The sequence below is a fragment of the Lonchura striata genome, chromosome 1, assembly GCF_050655825.1.
Source record: "Lonchura striata isolate lonStrDom1 chromosome 1, ASM5065582v1, whole genome shotgun sequence".
NCBI classification, from domain to species: Eukaryota; Metazoa; Chordata; class Aves; order Passeriformes; family Estrildidae; genus Lonchura; species Lonchura striata.
This window is the reverse complement of record NC_140703.1, coordinates 99,467,335-99,476,617: the sequence shown is the minus strand read 5'-3', so window position 1 is coordinate 99,476,617 and position 9,283 is coordinate 99,467,335. Positions and strand designations below refer to the sequence as shown.

General features: G+C 38.8%; 1 protein-coding gene across 2 annotated transcripts in view; it reads left to right on the top strand.

The window, feature by feature from the left end:
- Window positions 1-562: 562 nt before the first annotated feature.
- The window catches only part of MID1 (midline 1), a 236,590-nt gene continuing 227,869 nt past the window's right edge, over window positions 563-9,283 (top strand). The window contains exon 1 of one of the 2 annotated variants that reach the window (XM_085584459.1): window positions 563-727. The gene's annotated coding sequence lies outside the window, so the exon portion shown is untranslated. The remainder of the gene's footprint in view (window positions 728-9,283) is intronic. The other variant, XM_085584413.1, reaches the window with a different exon arrangement.

The window sequence follows — 9,283 nt, the reverse complement described above, 5'->3', positions numbered from 1 at the left end:
ATCTGTCACCAAATGCTTAACTATTACATTGTATAGAAAAAGAACCTAGAAAAAGTAAAACAAGTTTTTCCTACACTGCATCTTTTCATTTATATCAGTAATGCAATCCTCATTTTCTAACCTTTTCACATAACACTTGATATATGATAGTCTTTGTATGAAAACTTCAATAGTATGGGAATTATTTAAACATTTTTAGAAGGTGTGTGCACAGATCTTTGTTTCTTTGTAGTACATACATACCTTTGTCACCTCCACTTTTCTAGGATGAAAATGCAGGCTCAGCGTTCTGCAAAGTCGTCAAGTGTTTAATGTAACGCAAACATAGTACTCAGTATTGCTATGACTTTAAGTAATGAAATAACTACATAGGTGCTAAACTGCTGCAAGGAAACTGTTCTCCCATTTAAAGACCCTTCACCACGCTGTGCTAAGCAAACTTCAGGCACTCGGTCCCGTTTGGTATCCGCGGAGTTAACTGAATTAAGCTTACTTCCAGTTGGGCTCTGTCGCCAGGAATGCAATTGGTGTTCACCTATATAAGGAAACCTGCTCGCCCTAAAGGGCTCGGCAGGGCTGTCCGTGCCTGCGGGAGGCGGGCGGGGCAGGAGCGCAGCGAGCGCAGCCCCCGGCGGCCGCAGCGCAGCGCCAGCCCGGGGAAGCTGTCCCCGCTTCTTCGGCTTCGGGAAAAGGGGGAAGAACTGCCGGGGGAAAAATGGAGAAGCAGGTACGTCAGGCGGATCCTCGCAGCCCGGGGGTGCGGAGAGGGTCGGAGCGAGGTGTGCCCTCCCAGCTGTCGCTGCCTCCAAAACGCCGTGTGAGCTCCATGGGGGCTGCGGAGCGAAGCGGGCGGTGCTGCGGGGCAGCTCCGTAACTTGTCTGACAATCCGTGTGCTCCTAAGTCGGATGCACCTTCGTTTTACTGCAGATTCTCAAACTTTCCTAGCTCGGATGGAACACAGATGTGAGCTGAGACTGGAAATAAAGCTGAGATGCTTTGGTCAGTTGGCTGAAGCGCTGCAAATCCGTGGTGTTATCTTCTTAGTATATCTGGGAAAAGAAGTTCTTGACGTGTTTGTTGTTTGGTATTTCTTAACTTTTAAAATGTACATTTTGCAAAAGGTGCAGTCCTTCAGCATGTCTAGGGTCTTGGTGCGTTTTATTTGGATGTGTGTGAATGCAGCTAAATCAGCATAGCTGGAATGTGTTTGTGACAATACAGGGAGTTCCTGTTGCACTAAAGATTTTGCAGTGAGTTAAAAAATAAACTTCAGGTACTGTTATAGGAAATGTAAGCTAAACAGGTTCTACTACAATGGGGATTACCCAGTTCAAAACAAGGATTTGTATTTCTTAGGAAGTATTTGCACAGTATGATAACATTTTTGAAATAAGTTTTCAATAAAATCCTCACAAAGATGGAGAAATTTTTCCCTGAAGACTTTAGTCATGACATAATGAAAAACAAAGTTATTTTCCGATAGGTCTCTAGCTGTAAGAATACTGGTACGCAGTCCATCAGGACAGTTACTGTTAAGTAGTACCATGTTCATTGTGGAACTTTATTTAAGTTTTCTGCCATTGTGGTGTATTACCATGGAGTATATTCTATTATTAGGAAGGGAGAAATATTTTCAGTTGCTGTCTTGTAGTATCTTCTAAGGAAAAAAGTTGCAGAGAACTAGTCAGAGTGCATTTTCAGAGTGATTTTTTTCTGACATTAGAGACTAAGAGATATATAATTACTTTCCTCTTATTTTCATTGTTATTCATATTTATGTGTGCACAGGCATGTGAATGCATTCATTATGAGAGATGTAGCTACATCTTTCCTAGTGGGGAAAGAAAAAGTCCTAGGAGGTTTGAAGCTTACAATGAAGATGATTATTATTTTAAAACCCTCTTTCTTCTAAATAGCTGTGATTTTTATGAATTAATGTTGCCCTGAGATTAGTAATATAGTATTACCTGCTTAAAATTAACTCAGAATAAAGAAAGAATTAAAAGTCACTTATGTTCATAGAGATTCTCATAAATTTCTGTGTAAGATTTTTGTTAACTCCTGACTTTAAATGCTAAGTGAAGTTTTAATGGGAATGACACAGGACAGCTAGAGTAGTTTCAGTAGAGACTTTTGTAGGAGCTTCAACACCACAAAGTACATAGCAAGTTCCTAAATACCTATTTCAGGGCTGAAGCTAATGGGTTTCTTGTGATTAATCATCTTTGGTTGTGGTGAAGCCACAAAGAAAGCAAGGCTGGTGGACCAGAACCATAAATTTCACTTGTTGTACTTCTCATCCTGGTGGTTTTGTGGAATACCTTTATTATTTTGAATTGAAAAGGAGTAAAAAGAAACTACTTTTAACAGGGCTGTTAGTAAAGCATAAATTTAAAGGCCAAGAGCAGACTCCAGGGAAACCTGGTCTTAAATCACCTTTTTCATGTCTCTGCAGGAAATTGCATTGCCCCCATCAGTTTGTCCAGCTATGTTGCAATCATTAATGGTCTTTTGATTTCCCAGTGCCAAGCAAGGTAGAATTGTGGTTCAAAGTCTCTACAGTGTGTCCTGGGTTGGCATGAGCTGCCTGTGTCCCAGGATGTGAGCAGCACATGTGTGGCCATGCTGGGCAGGGCTGCACCCACCTGCCCCTTGGTGAGCTCTGTGGGTGTGACCCTCCCAAGGGACACAAGGGAAGGAGTTGGCTCTCACTCCCTTCAGCCACAGTGCTTGCTTCTACCACCAACAGGAGATGTGTAATGATGTGACTTCAGAGCTTGCAGCATCAGAGGGACCTGCCTAAAACCTGTGTCTGCCCCGGGGTTTTAACTCAGCTTGGTGCTGTGCCTGTGGTGTGGCACAAATTTCCATTAGCCTGGATACACAAAAAGCAAATTCTTTTCAGGACAGAGCTGATGCTTGGGAGATATAGCCCAGGGAAGTTTTATCCTTGTTTACAGTGTGAAAAGAATTTCAAAGTAAATAAAATTTAAGTTATTTTTATCCCATTTAAAATATTGGATAGACCTTGTGCTGCATCTAAAATCACAAGAAAATCCAGTGGCTATGACTGGATGACCATTCTCTGGCCTGAATTCCTGCAAGTCAGCCTTCTACCCTAGGCATGGGTCTCTAACCCATGCTAATAGGTGATGAGCTTTATTCACTGATTAAAGAAAAAAGAGCTAAAGGCATTCTGCCCTGTTTAAAGTTTTTTTTTTTCTTTAATTAATTCAAGGATTCCTTTGTGTCAATTTTAATGGCAGAGCTATGTTCAGAATGCAGTAATGGTGTTGTGTTGGACTGTGTATTTTGAGGATGAATGTGTGGAACCCAGGTGATGGCAATGAGCACACAAAGTCTGTGCACACACCTGTGGGGCCAGCTTTAGTTGTGAACTGCAACAAGACTGAAGGAAAGCAGGAATACTTGGACATGATAATATTGATAATGAATCAAAATTATCTTCTGCCTTCCTGTTGTGTTACCGATGCATTAATTAATGAGAACTGTTATTAATTAATCACTTTTAAATCAGAAAGTGCTTTATGTGTTTAGCATATAGTACCATAAAATTTTTGTTTAGAAATCAAAGAACCTACTTAACGTCTTCAATGTTTTCCAAATTTAGTAATCTAAAAACAAAGTTAGGGCACTTTTTTTGTAGGCTTGCTTGACTTGCATCCATCACCTCATTTTTGCTTTCAATTTCTGAATTGCATATAATTTGAAACTGAGTGCCCTTATACATTATCAGGAGGCAGTTTGGTACATCATGTTTACACATATTCAATAAAATTAAAAAAGAAAAAAAAAGACTAACCTTTCAAAGGCACAACTGGAGAGCTTGTAATAATAAAGGAACATGCTGTACTAGTTGCATGCTCCCTTTACGATTTTGTTAAAGGTTTTACCATTCCATTATGCTATCATTTTGTAGTGTAAGCATTTTATATGGCATGTGTGATTTCATTGCCCTTAAGTGACCTTAGTAAATTCCTTATTTCCCCTGAAGCACATACCTAATTGAAAATTGCCATCTGCAGTTGAAGAGCTCTAAGCAAGAGCTCTAAGAATAACTCAAGATGGAGATGGGTGTCTAGAGAGCAAGGTAAAATCACTTTTTCTGTAGAATTCACTGTATTGCATGAAGTAAAATATTGCTTTGAAGATGAATAATAAGGAATTACAGGAGGGGCATCTTTATCTGTCTGCCTAGTTCATCTGCCTAATGCTCTCTCCAGAGGTCATGTGATCCACCAAAAGTGTGTGTTGCCTAATTTTTTTTAACCTTTTTTATAACTTGCCTCTCTTCTTTCAGCCTTTGGTAAATGCATTTGGAATTTAAAGTTAAAAACATGATTCCTATTCTGGTCTGGGCTTTCCTAGTCCAGCAGCTGTCCCCATAGTGCAGTGCCTTGCTTGGCTCTGGTGTGCCACTTTCAGGACACAGTTGTGATGATTGCAGTGTTTAGCTTGTGATGACCACAAGCTAAAAATGAGATGGTGTGTTCCCCATGAGAAGCCTCTGGTCTAGCACTGCATTCATTACAGCTCCTGTGAGCATCAGTGCTTAAGAGTCATGAAAATGAAGGAGGCAGAAAGCTGGGGTGTGAAGCTGAGGAATGGCTTAAAAGGCATTTTCTTAGATGAGAGAGCATTAAACTCTGCTCTGGATTAGAAGTCTGTGACATCTGTATATTTGTTCACTATTGTGTAATGTAATTGTTTAGGACAGGAAAAATGCAAGTATTTTATTTAAAAGGGTTGGGAAATGTGAAGCATGAAAAGACTTTGATGAAGATGTGAAGTTTTTATCCTATCTTCCTGTGTGTTTATTCATTCCAAAAAGCTGAGAAAATAACTGGGCTAAAAATTAAGCCTCCACAAATTCTCTAGTCTTGTGTTATCTTGTAAATAGTCTTATTTATGAAAGCTTATAATTTAAATCTATTCTTTTTCTGTGTTAATTCCAATTTATGTTTCAGAACCATTTATCAATGTTAGAGCTTTGGAATACACATTGCTTTGAGACTCATAAGGGGAAGGCGTTAAAAATATGCAACCTGTGTTAAGGTCTGAGTTTACCAGCTGCTTAGGATGTATTTCCCTGCTGTTTTCTCTTCTTTTCTTTCATTAAAAACATTAATATTAAATCTAGGGTTTGATGGTGTAGCAAGTAATCAAGGGAAGACAAATATTTCACTGCAAATATTGTGCGATTCCATATTTTTATATTTTTTCACATTAAATGTATTTTTTGTTCAACAAGGTATCTAGACATATACTTGAGTTTGAAAGCCTGTACAAAGGCAGATGCATGTTTCTTTATCTATATCTATGATTGTAACACATGTTCAATTTCATATGCATCTAAAATCTCTGCTGATTTTTTTTTTTTAGTAAAGTTACTATTTTCACAAGATTGTATGCACAAAGACTGGGATAATTGGTACTTGCTTTTAGGTAAATCAGTTAATACTCAGGATTTTATTTGAACAAATTGAGATCTTCCATTTAAGGGTTTGTTAGAGGGTACAAGTTAAGTTGCACTCTCTTTTCTTTAGTATTTTCACTCAATGGTGTTCTTGTATTGGTCCTCTGAAAACTGGATTTAGGGAGATGGCATATTAAAAAAAAGGAGTTGCTTTTATTAGATATCATGATATTAAGTTCAGCTTCCTCTAGTATTCATAATGTTCACATTCAGTGCTATGAAAGAAAGGCCATTTTTGACCCCTCGTGCACAGTTCTAGTCATTGCAATGAGAGTGCTCTGCTTGGTGATGCCCTGGATTGCAGAGTGCTCAGGGTGTCAGTTTGAAGGTGTCATGATTTGTCTGCTGTGCTCCTCCAGAGACACATGTGCTCCTGCTGCTGAGTTCCCAACATTTTTCTTTTGTAGCTGCCTAGCCTGGAAAATTCCATATAAAACCTCAGATGCAGCCTCCTGAGGTGGATTTTTTTGGGAAAAATTTAATTTCACTATGTATGAAACAACATTAATGCTCCTGCTGTGTTAATTCTGTAAAATGAGTAGTTGCTTTACTATACTCTTCATGTCTTAGTTGCCTCCTTCATGGGAAATTCCATCCAATTTTAGCTGGGGAGTTTAGGCATTAGCAGTCAGTTATGAATTCTTACCTTAAGTATGGCAATGTACCTGAGGTGGTTTGGGATATCCTATTGGTTGTGGGTTCAAAGTTATGCAGCTTTGCTTAACACTCCAGTGGGAAATTCTGGCCATGTTGCATTTTGCCTTTGATATGTTGCCACGCCACCACCATTAATGCAAGCTTAGACTACAAAGATCTGTTTGCTTTTATTGCACATGTGTTGCTTAACACGTTCAGTTTTTACATGATGTGAATCACTGGACTCAATGAGCGTGCATGATTGGTTTAATAAATAAGCCTTAAGTTGTGTTAATAAAGTGTGTGTCCTAAAGAATAACGTATATGATATACACAGAAAAGTGACAAGTTCACACCTAGACTTGTAAATATTCTATATTTTAGTGGGTTTTTAATGGTTTCGAGGGACTCACATAAGTGTCAGAAGGAAAGATTATATGCATCTATATGTCAGACAAAGATGATGAGAACAGAGCAATGCACCTGATAGAAAACAAAATGTTGAAAGCTTGACATCCTTCATTCTAGAATCTCACCTCATTTATGGCATGAATGGAACACTTGTAAGAAAAAGCATGCATTTTGATATCACTACATCTGCTCTAGAGGGCTCTCTTTAATTAAAAAGTTACCTGGGTTTGGAAGTAAGTTTAACTGTTAATCTCAGGAATTTTTCAGCAATACCCCATAGGTACATTGGTGTTTCAGAGACCTGCCATGTTGGTTCTAGCCTGTATCATTCCACATTGCTGGAATGCACAACAATATTACTTTGGTTTGCATTAATGAAAGAGAGTGAAATGATTTACAATTGTTAGCTTGCATTTTAATTCTGGAGGTTAAGCTAATGTGCCTTCAAGGTTTAATTCATAGGTTTCTGTACCATGGGAGTCCAATTTAGACATTTTCTCTGCCACATAAAACTAAAGCAACAAAACACAAGGAGAAAATGGAAGATTACAGTTGAGCAGAACCATCAGCTGAAAGGCCTGTATTCCCCCCTAAACATTTTAAAGTTGGTATGCAGAATTGCTATAATATAATAAAAATTAAAACAAAAAGCTCTCTAGAAAGGGCTTGCAAAACCAAAAAGTTTAATTGATGGAGTCAGTGTCATCTGCCAAGTTTCCAGTACAACACCCAGGCTGAGGGAGGTAGAACTAAATTTGAAAGTTATTTCACTAGCTGGCAAGCTGGTCTGAAATCAAGAAGATATAATGGAATCAAAAGAAGCATGAGTTTCTATAGTCAGAGAAGAAAATATAATTTATTTATAGAAAATGGGGAATAATTCAGTCAGCAGGAGTATCTGTGGGCTACCACAAATTAGAAAATGAATACAAGTTGCTGATGAGGCAAAATGCTGAAATGTGAAAGCCATTCTGGGAGTCATTACTGAAGGTATTATTAACAAGAGGATGAGAAGTAACCATTTTGCCCTGTTCTGCTGTGATAAATGCCATCCTGTGAATTGTGCAGCCAGTTTTACTGGGTGATACTTTAAGAAATACAGAAACAAACTGGAGAAAGACTAATGGAAAGCAAACAAAAAATTGTACTAAGGAAATGTGACATCGATTGCAGGAACTGAGTGCATTTTATTGAAAATCTGGCTTCCCAGTGTGTCCTGTGCAAGCATCTTATGAACCAATATTCTGTACATCTGCCTACACCCAGAGGTCCAAGGAGGAGCTGAGCTTTTGCTGCTGCCCATTGCTGCCTTCATACAAGAACAAAAGGTGAACACATCCAGTTCCAGCAGCCACCCCCAAATCTGGCAACTCATTGGTTTTCATATCAAACTGCTAGTTGCATGAGCTCAGCTTGGTGAATTGCTGTCTAGAAAAGAGAATAAATAACACTGACATGATTATAAATGTGACAGCAATTAATTGTTCTTCATCTCTGAGGATAGAACAAAAGACAATTTGCAGTAATGTTGGGTTTCATTAGATTCCATGAAGAACTCTACAGCTGGTATTTAGGCACTGTGATGGGTTATCCAAAGAAGATCCAGGTCAGTCTTTGGAGATTTTTCAGACTGAACAACATACTTTCTGTGGAGGATCTAAGTGTAGTTGATCCTCACAGTGAGGAGGGAAAAGACCTTTTCAGACTTACAACTGTAGATGCTTGCTATGACTTTGGCTGTTTCCCTAGCATGAAATCTGGAAATATTTTCCAATTTCAGACCCCAAGCTGTCTCATGTCCCAACACCCTAGCAGTGCTAAAGCTGGGCCTGCATTTTCCTTTCATGTCCACTTCATGCCTCCAGTTTTCATACTCTAATCAGGTGCTAGTAGATCAGCAGTGAGATTGGTGTCTCACAGCTGGCCCTTACCTGTAAAGAAGAGCAGATTCAGCCTCAAACTGGGATCCACTGCTACCCTCTTTACTGATTCCAGTACCACAGACTCAGTGCTTTAGAGTTTGGGAACTCTGAATGACTATGTTACTTTAGCTTCTACCCAATTATCAGTCTCAAGAGTTATTGCCAAGACTCCCATTTTAATTTTAGAATTTAGTAACAATAAATGCAGAGATTACATGAATAAATACAAAATGTAATAAAATCTAAAGTCTGGTAAAAGTGAATAGTTACACATGTGGAAATTATGCCTTAAAATATTGCCATTTACTCTGCAAAATACACTCCTTTTTCTCTCTTACTGTGTAGATCATGTGATGTAGCCATGAAAACTGGAACAGCACAATCTCTGTTGATGTAAAGTAAGCAAGAACATAAATGCTGTAAATAAATGTGGGGATTATGTTAGTGGAGGAGAGGAGGCTGTTCTCCTCAGCATTGAATCCAAGTATGAGGTAGGTTGGATAGTTACATGACAAGGTTATTTTTGGAGAACAAATTTGGTTTGTTGTGTAAAATGTGTTATTGATGTGCTATGGGCAACAAATGAGTCTGTCTCCCCTGTTTGTGTGGCAGTGCTGAGTCATTGACTACAGCTGATCGATGCTGTTTGCTGCAGTGCTGTATCCATTCATTTCTCTGTGAGAGTACAAGGCAGAGCATTCAATCAATAAGGTCCCAGATTAAAGGCAACGATCCAGGAAAAGGAGAATGTAAAAATAGAAAAAACAGGGAAATGGGACTGAGATTAATTTCCTCTACTTGATACTTCCCATAACC